Source organism: Microcebus murinus, chromosome 27 (genome assembly GCF_040939455.1).
Source record: "Microcebus murinus isolate Inina chromosome 27, M.murinus_Inina_mat1.0, whole genome shotgun sequence".
Taxonomy (NCBI): Eukaryota; Metazoa; Chordata; class Mammalia; order Primates; family Cheirogaleidae; genus Microcebus; species Microcebus murinus.
The window spans coordinates 10,407,612-10,422,838 of record NC_134130.1 but is presented as its reverse complement, the minus strand read 5'-3'; the positions used below and the strand labels follow the sequence as shown (position 1 = coordinate 10,422,838).

Sequence of the window (15,227 nt, the reverse complement as noted above, 5' to 3'; positions counted from 1 at the left end):
CAAACTAGGACTAAGGAGTTTCTCAGGACGTGGGGCTTTCATTTTATCAGCAAAGTCAGGCAAGCTAGGATACACTGCCTACCCTACCTCTCACCATAGATTGACTAAGTAGATAATATGTTTCTTTCTGAAACAAACAAAAAAAAATTGAAGATTTTACTAAAAGATTGAATGTGGCAGGATCCAAAAATGGCTTTCTACAGAGTAGAAACCATTTCTTTAGTTCTGTTTCAGAAACTACCTACCTTAGAAAACTATTACTAATCGAAGACTTGGTTCATTTAAATGTGAAATTAAAGTGAATTTGTCTTAATGATAATAAATACTCCCACAAATTTTCAAGAATTACACAGATCTCTGAAGTAGCAAGTTCAGATATTTTTGGAAGTCAAATATGCAACTCATTTTCTCTTACCATGTTTTTCTGAAACTCTGAAAATTAGCATTACTAAATATGGAGAGCTATTACTATGCAAGCATATTTATTCACATATAAACATAAGGATTTAAATTGATTTCAGTGCACATTTCTGGTACATACATGAAGCCCATCGTGCTACATTTAAATTGCATTACATTTCTTATTGGGTAAAACTGCTGCCCTTAAACAGAAGATAATTATTTGAAGATAGTGTTTTATTATTATGAATTGATGTAAACAACTGGTTGTTTAATATTAATGAAATTTAAAATTAATATTGTATACATTTGTCTTAGTTTCACATTCAAAATGCATAGGATTTCTCATACAAGTGAGACTTTTGATATATAACTTTTTATTCTCTATGGCTTTGACCTTTTGGTAGAATATCTAGAACTAAGTCAGATGGCAAAAAAGTATATCTGGAAAACTGTGTTCTTTTATCTAGTCACTGAGCATCTGGCAAATAATAGTAATGTTCATCACACTAGTTAAATGAGCTAAGAATACCAGAAGAATCATTAAATGTTACTGTAAGAGAGTGTGAAGACTAAAAAGAAAAAAACTTTCATACTCTTGGCATTATTTTAGTCTTTTCCTTTTAGCTAAATGGAAATTAATTAATAAAGAAGTTATATTTAAGTTTTCATTAAGTCTTTTGAAATTTAGTTTTGAAAGTATAGCTAATTAAAACCAAGCTGATAGTTTAAGCATTTATTATGTGCTTGAAGATTATAAACAATACATAGTTCTCCTTCTAATCTTTCTATTTTAAATTATTATGATAAAATTTTTTCAATATATATATATTTCTGATGTAAAATTCTTTAAAACTGCCAAATATATGTATTTGTTACGGCATTTCAAAATATGCTAGATAAATCTCTGAGTTTTCTGTGCAACGCTTCCCCCATACCTCATATCCCTTAATATTATAAAAAACATAAAGTGCCTTTTGTGTTCTAGAGGTTAAGCCATGTTTTTAGGGGTATCAAAAATTAATAGGTTGCTGAACACATTAAAGAAGAATTTAGCATGTATACTTTATGAATTGCTAATATTTAGATAGGAATATATTTCCTAAAGCACCTAAAGACTTTTAAAAGTATGTTTTGAATTAGCTGAGTTTTTAAACTACTTCTAAATTATATCTGTGATTGTGTCTCAAAACACTAATTCATTGCAGTCAGCTGCCTTGAGAATGCAAGCATTCATTCATTCATTCCACAACTAGTTATTAACGTGTGCTGCATGTGGAGCACTTTTGGGGACTTATAGATGGAATCATAAACCATGGTCCCATCCTTTAGAAGAGGGGATGAGGAGAGTCAGTCAGAGGAAAGCACACTGTACTGCACATCATTTGCTGCACACTTGATATGGCCAAGCACAGGCCAGGCGCATGGGCTGATACAAAGATAAATAAAGTGTCTTGCCGGGGAGATAAATAGGTAGGTAGCTTGCAGTATGGTTGCTATAATAGCAAAGGTATCCTTGCAGATTTATGTAAGTAATGCTGTGGAAAACACTATCGTGTGTGCTGTGTAGTAGCAACGATCAGGTATGTGGCACAGTGTGAAAGTGAGACCAGAGTGATGCTGTGATTCAGAAGGCTGTGCAGTGATTCAGACCAAAGAAGGTAATTTCTTGAAACTAGGAAATTGGAGTAGCAATGGAGAAGAAAGGACAATTTAAGAACTATTTAGAAGTGAAATTGAACAGCTTAGTAATTGGCTAAGTGGAGATAAAGGATATAACCAAGGATAACATTAGGGTTTTTAGCATAGCTGAATGCTTGATGACACCAGCCAACAGCAAAGAGCAAGAGGATCACAGTGCAGGTCATTAGAGGTCGTAACACAAATTTCAGTTTTATTGAAGTGCCACATGGGAGGTATAGGCGCTTCACAGGCAGTTGGCTCACAGGAGAAGTCTAGCTAGGAAATACAGATCTCCAAGTCAGCATCCAGGAGGGAACAGTTCACAGCAGGAAAGTGCGAGAGATCAGCCAGGGAAGGGATTTTTGTGGAGTGATAAAATACCAAGTGTAGAATCTTGAGGAAAGTCATTTTTTAGGAAATAAGTAGAAGGAGAAATTCCATGAATACGTTTAAAAGAACAGTCAGAGACCAGGAAGCTGGATGCCGTAGAAGCCTTGGGAGTGAAGAGCTTCAGGAAGGCTGTGATCAGCAGTAAAAACCCAACAGCAGGGTCCACTGGAGTAAGGATGGGACTGTCTCCTTTGGGAAGAGATGAAGATCACTATATGAGTCCCTTGATGAAGGTCCCTTGTATGAGGCAGAAGCCCAGTTGCAATGAGTTCAGGAGTGAACTAAGGGGTAAAGATGTGGAAAAATAGTGTTGAGTGCTCAGTGGAGAAATTTTGATATGAAAGTAAGAAGAGAAATTAGACAGTAGTTGGAGGGTGGGAGGGTGCTAGGGGGACCAGCTGCCCTGGTTTCCCCTGGACCAAGAGTGTTCAGTGCAAAAACTCAGAGAGTCTCAGTTAGTTAGTTTCTAACTAACTGAGATAAGAGAAGGAATAGCAAAGACTATGAGGTCTTAAAAAAAAGTTTATGGATTTTGTAATTAACAATATATAATTAATAGAAATATTTTAATCAAGGTTTTTATTTAATTATTACCACCTATGAACAAATATTATACTTTTCCTTGAAGTATTAGGAAAATTGAAAAGAATGTGAGAAAATCAAATATCACATTGACTGTTACTTGCAAAATTAGAAAGATAATGCACAACATAAATTTTAACTACTAATCACTGCATATATGTTAGTTTTTTCCTTATTTGGAACAGGAAATGTATTTCCTTATTTAATGGGAAGATTAGAATTAGCAGCGAACTATCAGCTTTACCTACCTAACCGTTGATTAATATGAACACATTTTACAGAGCTTCAAAGCTACAAAAAAAAACTGACATGGCACAAAATGTATGACTCTTTGTATCAGAAAAAGACCAAAAAAAGAAAAGAAAACAAAACAAACCTAAGTTGGTGTCTTCATTCAACTACATATATTCAAGCTACAGGCTTCAAAAAAGGCAGGATTAATTTCAGTTAAATTGAAGTTAGAAAAAAAAGGTGTGCATGTATTTCATTGGACTTGGGACTAGTTTTGTGATGTTCAAAAATTTAAGTTCCTAGTACTCTTAGACCTATCCTTAAACTTCCTGAGACTAAGCCTACAGAATAGTTTATTCCTTTTAACATTTCATGATCCAAGAAAATAAATCAAAATATAAAAGGATACTGAGCATAGTAGTTCACGCCTATAATCCCAGCACTTTTGAATGCAGGGGTGGGAGGATCACTTGAGGCCCAGAGTTGGAGGTTACAGTGAGCTATGATTGTGCCACTGCATTCTAGCCTGGGCAACAGAGCAAGACTCTGTCTGTTAAAAAAAAAAAATTAAATATACATATATATGTATACATAAAAAGACCTTCTTTTGTATTTCTATGCTGATGGTTTCTACTGTCAGGCCTGTAAAAGATGGGGGTAGCTACTCCCAAAGTAGATAACACTTACTGAATACATGCATTGTTTTAAGTGTTTTACTTCATGTTCTTTCATTATCATTTAATTCTCACAAAAATCCTAGGAAACAAAGACTTTAAGTAGCATCAATTTTATAAAGAAACTGAGGTTCATAGTCTGTGACTAACTTGCCCAAGATCTTACAATTAATAAGTGGCACTCCTAGGATACAAAATGCAGGTCTCTCTGGCTCCAAAATCTGAGCTTTTCCACTTCATAGTGCTTCACAGTTGTGAATCTAACACAGTATTATGGTGACCATAGCAATTCTTTCCTACCAAATTCTACTTTGTAGCAAATTACATGCTAACAGAGTCTATTATAGTTTGATAGGTCATATCTGAAGCTTTGCCCTAGATTTACTTAAAAAATCTGGAACAAAAATTAATATCAATCACTTCTTTAAATGCCTTGTACTCAATCTAAGTTGTAGATGAAGTAGAGTGGCACAATGACAGACACTTTGAATACTGAATAAAAGGAAGACCCCAAATTGCCTGTAATTCAGATAATTTAACTTTTTCTATCTGTATGTGCTCAGACTTTAAAGTCTATGTAATGCAAAAGAAACACTCAGCAAAGTGAAGCAACAACCCACAAAATAGGAGACATTATTTCCAAACTACCCATCTGATAAGAGATTAATAACTAGATTATATAAGGAGCTCCAACAACTCAACAGGAAAAAATCGAATCTGACTTAAAAATGAGCAAAGCTCTGAATAGACATTTCTCAAAAGAAAACATGCAAACGGCCAACAGAAAACATGCTCAACATCATTAGTCATCAGAGAAATGCAGATCAAACTACAATCAAATGACAATGGAATATCATTTCACCCCAATTAAAGCGGCTTTTAGCAGAAAGACAGGCAATAACAAATGCTGACGAGGACATGGAGAAAGAGGAACCCTCGCACAGTGTTGGTGGGAATGTAAGTTAATGCAACCACTATGGAGAACAGTATAGAGGTTCCTCAAAAAACTGAAAATAGAACAACCCTAGCACCCAGCAATTCCACTGCTGGGTATATATCCAAAGGAGGGGAATTCAGTATATCGAAAAGATATCTGCACTCCATGTTTATTGCAGCACTATTCACAATAACCAAGATTTGGAATCAACTTGCGTGTCCATCAATGGATAAATGGATAAAGAAATTGTGGTACACAATGGAATATTATATAACCACAAAAAAGAATGAAATCCTGCCATTTACAGCAACATGGATGGAACTGGAGAATGTTATGTTAAGTGAAATAAGCCAAACACAGAGAGACAAATCTCCCATGTTCTCACTCATACGTGGGAGCTAAGTATTAAAAACAATTGTCTCATGGAGAGACATAGAGTAGAATGATGGTTCCCAGAGACTGAGTAGGGTAGCAGCAAGGGAGCGATAAACTGGGAATGGTCAATGGATGCAAAAATGTAATTAGATAAAATGAACAATATTTCATTGCACAATAAAATGACTAGAATCAACAATAAGTTAGAGTATACTTCAAAATAACTAAAAGAGTAGAATTGGATGTTCCTACCACAAAGAAATGATAAATGCTCAAGGTGATGGATTTAATTCACATTGTATGCCTATATTAAAACTTCACATGTACCCTATAAAGATATACAACTGTGTACCCATGGTAATTAAAAATAAATAAATAAATAAAAACGAAGTCTATGTGATGTTTTAAGGTGCTTTATGCAGGCATTCTTAATATTTTTCAAAAGGACACAAACAATATAGAAAATGTCAAAGAAATTGTATAGTTGCCTAATCTCTGGGAAATGTGAATTAATAGCTATAGTGCTTTTTTATTCTTAACTTTTATAAGCTATCATTCATAATGAAACTGTAGACTGAGATATAAAATAGATACAAAACCATAATGTTAATATAAAGCAAATTATGAGATCTACTTGACATCATTTATGAGCTGTTTATGACCAAAGAAATGCAGTCTTCTTGTATAAATCTTGTAGGTGGACTAAAATTTTAAAATTAAAATTTACCCATGTGGTACATATTGGAATTTTACCTTAAAAGATTAGATGCTTTCTAATTTTAATACTAATAATTATGATGATTATACATGATTATTATAGTTATTAATTATACCAATTGCTAAACTAGCTATGTATTTAGTTTTCTATTGCTGCTGTAGCAAATTGCCACCAACTTAGTGGCTTACAACAACCCAAATGTATCGTTTTATAGTTCTGGAGGTCACCTGTCCCACAGGAGTCTCACTGGGCTCAGTACAAGGTGTTGACAGGGCTGTGTTCCTTTCTGGAGGCTCCCTGGGAGAAAGGAACACAGAAAATTTCTTCGTTCCCCTGCATTTGCTGAAAGGTCAACTCACAATTAAGGCAGATTAATAAAAGAAAGAGGTTTATTTACTGTGTACACGGGGAGCATTACAGAGTGATTACCCAATATCCGAATGGGATCTAGATGTTTTTATAACTGCCTTTTGGAGGGGAGAGAGAGATGAGGAGTATAGGTAATTCTGTCTAGGAGCAGTAAATGGTTGTTAGGAAGAAAGAATAGATACTTGAGAAGATGAATGGTTGGGGAGAAACAGATTGACTTGTAAAAATTAACCTTAGAGACAGGTATGTTTAAAATGATTTGGGCCGGGTTTTGTTGCATTCTTGATTTGCTTTCCTGCAACATGGAAGGGAAGGGAAATCCATTGTTCTTTTGTGGTCTATCTGGTTATACAGATGGAAGGAAAGCCCCTTCCAATGCCTGTTGATCCGGAAGAGCCCTTAATTGAAACTATTCTTTATACCAAGGAATCATATTTTGGGGTGAAGTTTCCTGAGCTCCTTCACCATTGCCTTGCTTTTTCCATCTTTGAGACTCTGCCCACATTCCTTAGCTCCTGTTTCCTTCCTTCATCATCAAAACCAACGTGACATCTCTTTGTGCCTTCTTTCATAGCCACATCTCACTCTCTCTAAAACTGAAAAAGGTTTTCTGTTTTAAGGACCCATGTGATTAGATTGGCCCAGTTGGATAATCCAAAATAACCTCCCCATTTCAAGTCCTTAACGTAATCGCATCTGCAAAACCCCACTTGCCACGTAGTGCACATATTCACAGGTTCCAGGCATTAGGACATAGACATTTGGGGTGGGGTTAGGAAACATTATTCTGTATACCACAAGTTACAGTGTTGAGATAGTCACGCTAGCAAATCTTAGAAGGGCTCAACTCTCCATTTACTACTGTTCTCCTCACAGGGAAATGAAACTTTGCTGGCATATATATGATCAAATCATTAATTTAGCTTTCTGAATCAACAGTAGTTAATTGGGGAAACTTAAATTATTATGCTCTTAAACTCTTCATAACCCTTACACTCTAAAGTGTGTCGGCAAACACTGGTAGGCAAGTAACCCTCTCTTCACTTAGGTAGCTTAAGAAATTTAGCTCTCCAAAGATTGCTCAGTTAGAACAGAGATGTAATCAATTCACTACATTAGTGAATGTCGTGTTTCTAGAAGTGCATCAATGTCGTGCTTCTGATGTTTCTAATGTTAGAAACATCGTGTTTCTAATGTTTCTCATGTTTCTAATGTTGTGTTTCTAAAAGTGCATCAGTTATGAGACAATTAGAGACAATTTTAAAAGCCAGTTTAAGACTACCACACCGTTACTTAAGTGCTGGTTAGCATTTTCATTGTCACCGTGTTCATTATACTTCTTTTCTCTTTCTACTTTATTTTTTTTTGACTTATCTTGTGTTTCTGAGTCTACCTCAGCTTCAGTGCCCTTATTTTATTGTATTGGTCTTTTTCTCTTTGGAATTTCTATTCTAATTATGCCAATCTAAAAACTCAAAGGAGTTCTATTCAATCTGTTTATATCTTCTCTCTTTAGCCACCGTACTTGGAATCTCTGGTGTCTGGGTTAGTGCACTAGTACTTCTTTTCTTCCCCCTCATACTTACCTCTTTATTTTTATAAAACTACCTTTCTCTATTTTTTTCTGTGAATGATATATACTGAGTAGAATGAGCTTACTAAGAAAAAGAAAGAAACATTACATGTAAAAATTAAGCCAGCTGTCTGGGATATTGAACAATGATGATCTAACCAAAAATAGTAATAATTCATTCACTGTGCTTTATCTTGGATTAAATAATCTATATAACACCAGAACAACATATAACAGAGCCACTCCTTGTCTAAGAATCACAAGGTATTTGAGTTCACATAGAAAGACAACTTACTTGATATTCTTGACTAAAAGAATTTGAGTGGTTTTGACAATAAACTGTTCAAAGATTAGAGTTGCTGTCAGAGTAGTTAATAGTTGTATCCTGCCAGACATGAATTTCTGATATACTGAAAAATACCTTTAGGAAATTTTGTATAACATTTTAACAAAAATTATTTGACAGTATTTTCAGGAGAAAGAAGGTATTATAATGAAAACCCATTTTAACTCTAATTGCTTTAACAAAGTAGGTTAATATTCAAAGAATTTTTGCATAATTTGCAAATCTGCAGAAATGCAATAAACATTTAAAGGATGTAAGGGAAGAAAACACCTTCCCAATTATTTCTTCTTTTCTTTTTAAACATTTTAAAATTATTTTCTATTAATACACAATATTTGTACATACTTATGGGGTACATGTGATATTTTGTTACATGCATACACTGTGTAATGATCAAGTCAGGGCATTGGTTTTATCTTATCTGATTCATGGGCATTGTCATTGCTCTGACTAGGGACAAATGAACAAGGGAAAAGGAAAGGTGTATTTTTCATTCTTGCTAGAACTAGATCTCCAATAGCATTGTCACTTGCAACTTTGCAAGAACTAATTAGTGCTCAGTGACCATTCTCAGAGAAGATCCATCTGCTCATTGCACTCAAAAAGCTCTATTTCCCTAAATGGGATCTGTCTGTAATGTATGCCAGTGACAGGAGGCTGTTCATCAACCCCCAGGATGGTTCGGAGCCTCAGCAGAGACCCGGGAGGTCCTGTGTTGAATGTTCTGTACTTAGAAATTGACACAATGTCAATGCAGCATCCTCAAGAGCAAGGAGAGGGTAATTCACTGCACATCTTTGTTTTAAAGCCATTAACAAATTTCAGTCTGGCTCTCCAGTACAACTGAATGCCTTTAACGAGCAGAGTCATGGCTGAATTCAAACTAACCCCTCAAGTCACTCACATATGACATATTCAACAGTTTAAACCTGTACTTTTATTGTTGAGAAGCCTGTTAACAATAGTAGATATTGTTCTAGTCACCAATGATGAATCCACTTATTATTTGCAAATGAACAAAAAGCAGGGTGCTATAGGATTTTTTAAAAGAACAGTTGAAGAATTTGCCACTAGTTTTATCTTAAACATTCTTTCACTCAGAGATGTTTAGATGTATTTTATCACTTATCAATATAAGACTACTTTCATGAGTTTGCAAATCACAGAAAAGGCAAGAGAAATCACTTTAAATGCTTGGTTAAAAATGCAGATTTCTCAATCACACACACAGATTTTGACTTGGTAGATCTGGGGCAGGGGCGGGGAGCAGCTCACCTAGATGAATCTAACGCAGATGATAGAAATGTGCATTTGGGGAAACAGTGATTTAAATAAAATACATTTGATGTTATTGTAAAATATGAAGACATGAGTCCCATTATCCTTCTCTGTGGAGAGTTTTTAAAAATCATATTGTATAAAAATATTTAGGCCGGGCGCGGTGGCTCACGCCTGTAATCCTAGCTCTCTGGGAGGCCGAGGCGGGCGGATTGCTCGAGGTCAGGAGTTCGAAACCAGCCTGAGCAAGAGCGAGACCCCGTCTCTACTATAAATAGAAAGAAATTAATTGGCCAACTAATATATATAGAAAAAATTAGCCGGGCATGGTGGCGCATGCCTGTAGTCCCAGCTACTTGGGAGGCTGAGGCAGAAGGATTGCTTGAGCCAGGAGTTTGAGGTTGCTGTGAGCTAGGCTGACGCCACGGCACTCACTCTAGCCTGGGCAACAAAGTGAGACTCTGTCTCAAAAAAAAAAAATAAAAAAAAAAAAATATTTAACTCTACATATATAAGCAAATATATAATGGAAAGATGTCACAATAGAATTAATGGTTTTGTGGCTAATTTTAATCTGATACTGGAAAAGTTCTTAATTTTACTTATTTTAAATCATGTACCAAGACTGTGTGACAATACTTTGACAAATGTGAATACACATTAAACTGCTTGTGGAAATGGATAGGGTAGATTTTACAAGAAAGGACAAGAAGCAGAGGATTTGAGGAAGTGATTCCAATAAGTAGATGGCTTAATATTTATTGCCTAGTAAGAGGACATTGGATAATTTTGACAAAGTAATGAAAAGTGTGTTGCTTTTGTGATCTTTCAAGAACCTGTACATCAGATCAGGCAGAAGAGAGAGACTCCAGAGGCAGAGAGGATTATGATAAGGAGGTTTGAAAACTAGGATAGAGAAATGGAAATTGTTAAGTGGAAGGACTGGGGAGAAGAGCAGAGAGAGATAGAGAGAGTCCTGTTTTGAGTCTAACTGAATGTGCTTGTGATGAAATATCAAAGAAATTACAAAGGATTTGGATTCAGTTATAGGTGGGATGAAGGTACCTATGTTAGGTAGATAGCAAGAGATTCTGGGTCTCTTAGGGATGAAAGTGGGCCCCTGTTCTGGTGCCACCTCACCTTAATCCTGTCCTGAGTGACTGCCATACCTGGGGGAGGAGGTTGGAACACCTTACGAATCTGCCAATCAGAACTGAGCACGCCAACCACAAAAGAATGCAGAGGACTCTCTAGCCCACAGGCCAAGCAGCATGGGTACCTTAGAATCTGGAAAGTGACCTAGAACAACCAGCTTTCAGAGAGGCTCATGGGAGATCCGCATGCACAGTAAGACTCAGGTCATACAGCTCCCAGCTGTCCAATCAAAGTGGTTCCATGGTGATGTCTGAGCCACCAGGGAGGTCCCAATCTGGGCACTATAAAACAAGACCGAGATTGTAACCAAGGCCTTTTGCCCTCTTTTGCTGCGAGAATGGGTCCAGTCATCATCTGTGGCATTTGTGTCTCATTCCTGTACACGTGTATCTTGCTCTTGCTCTATAACCCTATTTTTCTGTCCTCAATAAACCTCATTCTTGTGCTTGCCTTATTTTGGTGTGTCTGGTCATTCTTTGGCCATGAGCACGACAAGCATTTCATACTAAAACCTGACCCTCCCCTAGATGATTTTCTTTAAAATGTTAGCAAAAGAAGTACTTTTGAATGAAGAAAATAAATTTTATCTTAGGAAGTTTTCAACGGAGATTCAAACATTTGTCTCTAAGAAGCTATAGTTAGGGTGGACTGGGTTTGTTTTTTTGTCCACATGTCCAAAATAAAAATAAATTTTCATTGTTTCAAATATATAAATAACACATGAACTTTTTAAGGAAAAGTATCAATCGGTATAGAAAATAACAAAGAAGAAAGCAAAAAATAAATCTTTCAGTCCTACTGCACACTTATTTAGTCAATCTCTGATGGTCAAATACATTTTTTTTCATTAAATTATAATTTGTTTATTTAATTGTGAGAGATGATTAATATGGTCACATATCTTTATTGTCCATTTGTATTCAGATCTCTTTTCATTTTTAAGTTGGAATGTTTAGTTTTGTTCTTGGTCAGTCAGTTTTCATTTTTTCTCTTATTTTACATCCATAAATAGAACAGCACATTTCTTAGTTGATATATAACCTTTACGTGTCCACATTCCCAGAAAACTTTGCAAAAAATCTGATAAATTAAATTAGAAGGACCTCATTACTCTGATAGAGGGGGGGAAGCTTATACAATGTCTATCAGAAGATACCAGGTCACAGCACCTGGCACTCCATGTTCCTGCTGTGACCAGCTTGCTAATGTGTAACCTCTCAGAGCTCACTCCTCCCCTGCAAAGCTGGCATTGGAAAGAGCTGTGGCACCTTCTTCACAGGGCCATTGTGAGAATGCAGTGAACCTATGAATATGAAAGCACTTTATCAATCTTTATCTCTGAGTTTGTTTTTTTTTTTCTGAGATTAGACAACTGAATTTAATCAATTCTAAGCTCTCGAACAGTTGTAACTCTGTGAGATTCTTTAAAGCATTACTAAGGAAAGTCTAGCACCAATTTGACTTGAACAGAGTCAAATCAAATTTATGGTGAAATGAGGTGAGCAGAACACCTCTTTTGAGAATTAGGATTCACATCACCCCTCTATACGGCATGCTTTTCCAAATAGTCCCAAGGAAGAGCATGTGTGAGAAGGCATTCTGGTTTCCCTGAATAACTTATTATCCATCTAATATATAACTTGTTGAAAATATTTTGAAGATTTTTATATAACTACTCTCTACCATCTGTTATTTTAATACATTGCATAAGCTTACTTTTAATTTTAGACAAATTTCCCAGCTCATAGTTCTTACCAAGTCTGTAACCATTCTGTCCTGTCCCCCTCCCAATTTTGTAGACCTCAACAATTCCTCTCTTGACTTTCACATTTTTATAGACTGAAAACTCTTCATCATTTCATCTTTCTGATTATTTACTTTTCCCTTCCAGTTGCAGAGGCAAACACAATATTCCTGCTGAAAAGAGCCCAGGAGTTAAGATCACATTGGGTCCAAATCTCAAGTCTCCCCTTTGTAGCTGAGTAAATGGGCAACTTTCTTAGAAAAGACAATGACTTGGGCAAATGTGTGCTCAAATCTCAGACCCATACAGGTTGTGAAACCTGAACAAATCACTTAACTCATTTGGACCTGTCTTCTCATCTTTGAAATGGGGATGATGATAATACCTGCCTCGTGAAGTCTGAAGAGGTCTAGATGAGTTTGTGCCTGGCATAAATTGGATACCCACATGTTGGTTTCCTTATCTCTCCTAGAAAATACACTGCATCTTATGAGAGGTTTGTTGTGCTTATGTATCCATTGTTCTAAGAAAACAGACCACAATTATTTACATTTCAGTTCATTTTTTAAATGATAGACACAGTGCAATTGGTAAATTGTGTGTGTGTGTGTGTGTGTGTGTGAGAGAGAGAGAGAGAGAGAGAGAGAGAGAGAGAGATCTGTGGATACAAAAATACATTATACTATAAAAATGTACTGTTTAGTTTTACATAAATAAATTTACTTCTTTCTAAATGAAAATGTATGTGTGACAGTATCTTTCACATATAACAGGAGGGATTTGTTACACTGTGGTAATTTGCTGCTTTTAAACAGACTTAGCAGCATCCAGAGGCAAGGTTGTTATGGGCTCATTATTTCCTACCCCTCCAGAGGATGAACTGTGTTAATTAAGCACATTTAAAGTGGAAAAAAAAACTGCTTCTGTTGTGTCCCTATTAAGCTACTGTCTCTTTACTTACTGATGCTTCTTACAATTTATTAACTGTGAATTATACCTCACAGTAAATTAATCCTTCTTTCCTCACTCAATTTGTCAGGTAGAAAAGTTGGGTAAAGTTACAAACCAGCCAATTGCCTTCCTAAGAATATAGATATGAAACAATTTCCTACAGCATTGAACCTCAGAAGAATTTAACAGCTTTTGTGAATCTAGTACCGATGCTCATTTTCAAGCCTGGAGCAGACATATAAATAATGTTCAGCACAATGTACCTGTCTTTAGAAAGCTGTTTATAGCCATGTATATTTATTAGTTTTCCATGATTTCAGGCAATATGTTTTCTTTACTCTCTCCTTTTGTTGTTGCACGCACACACTCAAATTCCTATCACAAAGTCTCTCTGGTACCTCATAAAATACAGCCTTGGGGGTGATTATTTTTCCCACTTACATTTTAGTACCCTTGCTTCAGATAGTACCAGGATCCAGTAAACCGGATCTTTTGCTGTCCATGGATATTTGCAAGTTTCCTTTTGCCACTTGTCAAAAACTGTGAAGAATCTTGAGATTTCACTTGCAAATGAAGAAGTCAGCCTGCGAGAGTTTCATGGGTGCTGGCAGAAGGGGTGACACTCCTGGGTCAGGGAGGAGGACTATGTTACTCACAGCAATAGCAGTAACCAGAGTATCAGCATTTAAACTGGTTCTCCAGTTCCAGTTCCTACAGGGTGATGTGAAGAGGGCCAGATGGTACCTGTACATTCAATGGGTTGCTTTGTAGGAGAGAGATCCTAAATTTAGGAAACCCAGGTCATTTATAGTGGGCAGTAAGCTTGAATGCCTTTGCCCCAGAGGTAAATGTTGTCTTTTTTATTTTGGAAAATAAGTGACCTTGCCCTTTGCTCTAAAGAAAGATATTCTCTTTATATTTCAAGGCTGTTTATAAATATCCTTGAAAAGACAGTACATAACAAAGGCACTCAGTGCTTTTGCTCACAAGACGTACAGAACGGCAAGAGTATCATGAATTGTCCACAAACACCACTGAAGAGTTTTCTTCGTGAATGTGTGTTACAGTTTAATAATGTTTTCAGTGCATGAGCCTTTACAGTTAATATGGATTTAGTGCTATGAACAGGCAATCTGAAAATCACACAATCTTCCTACAAAGAATACTAATAGGTTGGTGCAAAAGTAATTGGACTGTGAATTTTAAATCATAACTAGGCTCACACACATCTTTATTAATCAAAATAGGAACCATTACAATCAACACATTTTCGCCAATGAGAAATAATGTTTGTTTATTCCTGTAGCTTAAAAATCCGTGCTTTGGGATTCAGCAAACTCTTGGAAAGCATTTTCTGCATCCTGCTGGTTGTGAAAGCATTTTCTCTGCAAAAAGTTGTCGGGATGCTTGAAGAAGTAGTAGTGGGTTGGCGAGAGGTCAGGGGATTTTGGTGGATGGGCCAAAACTTCGTAGCCCAATTCTTTCAACTTTTGAAGCCTTGGTCGTGCATGTGAGGTTGGGCATTGTCATAGAGAAGAACTGGGGCCTTTCTGTTGACCAATGCTAGAGGCAGGCATTGCAGTTTTGGTGCATCTCATCGATTTGCTGAGCATACTTCTCAGATGGAATGGTTTTGCAGGGATTCAAAAAGCTGTAGTGGATCAGACCAGCAGCAGACCACCAAACAGTGACCATGATCTTTTTTTGGTGCAAGTCTGGCTTTGGGAAGTGCTTTGGAGCTTCTTCTCAGTCCAACCACTGAGATGGCCATCGCCGGTTGCCATGTAAAATCCACTTTTCATTGTCACATGTCACAATCCGA

The 15,227-nt window shown here is 36.3% G+C and overlaps 1 protein-coding gene across 1 annotated transcript in view; it reads left to right on the top strand.

The window, feature by feature from the left end:
• The window catches only part of LOC105883318 (N-deacetylase and N-sulfotransferase 3), a 161,453-nt gene that overhangs the window by 13,762 nt on the left and 132,464 nt on the right, over positions 1-15,227 (top strand). The gene's annotated exons all lie outside the window — the stretch shown is intronic.